Consider the following 3,459-nt stretch of genomic DNA (forward strand, 5'->3'; position numbering starts at 1 on the left):
CCTGCAGGTGTGAGCACGTGTGTGTGCAAGCCATTGGATGAGGTTAAAAATTAAWTAAATAAAAATATTTGAAAATAAATAAAAACTGCATTTTAAGGCAATTTCTTTTTTTAAAATACCTTCTCCGTACAGTGGCCTTCGCCTGAAGTGGGTGGTCTGTGGCAGCTCYGGGGGGAGGGGTCCCACTTCCCACCCCGCGCCTGCAGCTCCCGAATCCATGCCGGGTCCGAGCGGCCTTGGGGCCGCTCCAAAGGGCYGCCCGAAATCTTGCCGCAGGATTTTTATTATAAGCAAGTCGGGGCAGGAACAGCTGTTTTCAAAACAAACAAACGGCTTCGCTGCAGAGGCAGGTTGCATCAACCTGAAAGTGAAACCGGCTGCCAGCACCGGGCGCCTGACTAAACCCCGCGCGCGGAGAAGTGCAAAAGGTGAACGAAACGAGCGGGGCCGGAGCGAACGGCAGCGCCCGGCATCCCCGGGAGCGACGCTCCGACTGAGCGGACCGCGGAGGCGAAAAGGAGGAAAATCCCGCTGCTCCGGGAAAAAAACGCCGGGTGGACGCGAGGAGTTGAAATTGCCGATTTCCCCGGCTCCCGGGCAGCCKCGGCCCCCGGCGGGTGGAAGAGACGGCGGCGCGAGCTGTTCAGCCTGTTTGGGATCCTGTTCTGTGGCAATGCGGGTGCTTCTTTTCCTGGTCCAAATCCAGGGAAACATCCAACAAGGCGGCTTTGACTTTTTTGCATTCAAGGGCTTTTTGGCGACGGCAGCCGGCTTCGCTCAGGCCCCGTTTTCAAAGAGTTTGGTTCGCTTCACACCGTTCCTGTCATTACTTCATCGCTTCCTAGTACCCACAGGCGAAACGGTGCCTGAACTTTTCCCTTTTCTAGTAAAAGTGGAGATTCCAGCTGGGGGTTCTTGACTAACAGCCTTTTTTTTTTTCCCCCTCCTTTTCCACAGAAGTTACTGGCTGAAATGCTTTGCCGAGTTCCAGAGATAAGATAAATAATTTACTGGATGTAGGTTTCTGATTACTCACCCTATTAGCATTTAGAGCAAAGAGCTCCAGCCACTGGGAGCTGAATTATTACAGACGAAGCCCATCTGGGTTCCTGTGCCTGCGCGAGACCGAGGAGTTCCCAGCATCCCACACATACTTGTGGAGTGAATTGCTGAAATCTAATGGGTTTTACTGGAAACGCTGGTGTGYGATGGTTTCTTTTAGTTTTTCTTCAAAAAAAAAAAGGGAAAAAAAGGAAAGAAAGAAGCCAGCGACGCACGGCTGCTCTGGCCGCTTGCTGGGTAAAACCCCAACGGCGCTATCGATCTGCAAACAGTTCCTCGGAATAAGATAAGCGCGAAGCGGCTGCTCGTCTCGCCCCGCTGCGAGAGCGAGCGCCGCGCCGGGCGGCTTCGGAAGAGGCTTTTCCCTGGAGCATCTCTGCTCTTCCCCAGCCACCAGCCACCCGGCGCGGGGTGGGCGCCGGAGCGGATGCCCGGCCGCGGCGGGCCATAACGCGATTCCCGCGCTTCCCCGCGCCTGCTCCGTGCGTTTCGGGCCCTGCCGGCCTCGTGGGCAGTGGATGCCCTGCGGGGGACTCGAGCCCCCCCTTTTTTTTTTCCCATCCTGTCCCCAGGCTTGGTTCCTACATTTTTGTTTTGGGAAAGATGCAGCAGCTCTTTTACTTCTTGTTTTATTATTATCACTATTATTATTTGGGGTGATGCAAGCGCAGGGCGGAGGAGAAGGAGGGCAGGGAAACGCGTTTCTCCGCGTTATTCCCACCCGAAGCCTGGGCAGGTTCGAGGCGACTGGTTTACGTGAGTCAACGTTCAGCACCGGGGCGARGTGACTCAGCATCTGGCCCCAAAACTCATTACCAAATTCCTTGCCGCGATGATGAAAGGTGCCCAAGGGGCTGCCCTGGAAACGGAGCCTCTTTATTTACAAACAGAGCTCGCGCGGGGAGCGGCAGGGCTTTCCTAGGGGCTGCCTTCCTCTGACCGCCTCCGGAGCAGCCAGGCAGGCGCATCCTTCAGCCTCGCGCCGGCCAAGCTGCTAATTAGTGTCGGAGGGAGCAGCGTGTCTTGCAACCCGGATGATTTGGGGCCAAATCATCGATGTGCGTAAACCTGCCCGAGTGTTAATTTCCCTGAGTCAGTGGACGGTTCATCCTGCTGGCACTGGGCGGAGGTGGGGGGGGGACTCTGGATCGGGGCAAAAAAAAAAGAAAAACCCATCCTGCATCTTGGAGATGAGACCGAGGAGATGCCTCAAGGGCCGAGCACACTTAAAGCAGCACCCGGGAGGGGATGGGGAGTCGCTCCCGGGACCCGCAGAACAGATGTGGCCCTCGTGGGAACGGCTGACCTAGGGGTGCTCYGTCCTCCCTCCCAGTTGCACCCTTCCCTCTGCAGAATGACCCACACAGAAACACCTCCCTTTCCCAAATCGCGGGCTTGGAGGCACTTTTTCCACCCAAAKCTCAGCATGCGTATTTGCCTTTCCCTTCCGCCAGCCTCGTCTTTGCTGGGCCCGGCTTGATGCAATTAGCGTGCGTCAGACGTTCAAAATAACATGAAACAACCCCCATCCTGCTCGCTACCTGCCTTGCACCTCTCTGGAGGAACAACCTCTTCTCCGKCCGGATAAAAGCTGGGGAGGTGGCAGCAGCCCCAGCCAGCTCGGCCGCTCAGGGCCGCCTCTGCCCACGATTTTGCCATCTCGGGGCCAAACAGAGGCAGGAGCAGGTAGCACGTTAGTAGCTGCGGGAGGAGATTGCACAGAGCCTGCCAGGAGGAAAAACCCGGGGGAGACCGTGCAGCGGGAGCAGGGAGATGCAGGACCTGCCTCTCGCCCGCTCGGTCCCCGGGGTGGCACATCGCACCGCGCGACAGATCCCGCCAGAGAGCAGCTCCGGGCAGACATCAAAAAGATCAGTTCTCGGTGCTGCAAACAATCCCGGCAGCTTTCGGGGCTCTTCAGCGGCATTCCAGTCTAACCGGGGCTGCCTTGCATGATAATCAGGCTTAATTACCGCTTTATCGCTTGATTGCCGTGCCGGGCCCTCGGAGCTGCAGTGTTGCTTTTCGCAGTTTACTTCTTTTTGCATTCYTTGCCCCGGAGGCTTGGCTGGCACAATTAGCGAAGGGGTGAAAACGGGCTAAAGCCAGGGGGAGAGGGGAGCAATTCCCTCGGGCTGGCGGGGAGCAGATTTGCAGCAGCGGTGAGGTTAAAAAGGCGACTTGTGCCATAGCTGCGCTGCGCCGGTGCAAAAATAGCCAGGTCACTGCCAGGCCGAGYGGAGCCCAACCTCGTACCTGCCGCACGAGCATCCCGCTCCGGAGGGGACAGCCTGCCCCCGGCGTCCCCGCAGCAGGGAGGGCAGGGCTGCCCGGGCGTTAGAGCCGCGGCCCCCCAAAAAAGGGCTGCGGCTTCGCTGGCATGAGCCTGGAGTCACC

This window comes from Rhea americana, unplaced genomic scaffold (genome assembly GCF_003343005.1).
Source record: "Rhea americana isolate MKP2758 unplaced genomic scaffold, rheAme1 scaffold_189, whole genome shotgun sequence".
In the NCBI taxonomy this organism is placed as follows: domain Eukaryota; kingdom Metazoa; phylum Chordata; class Aves; order Rheiformes; family Rheidae; genus Rhea; species Rhea americana.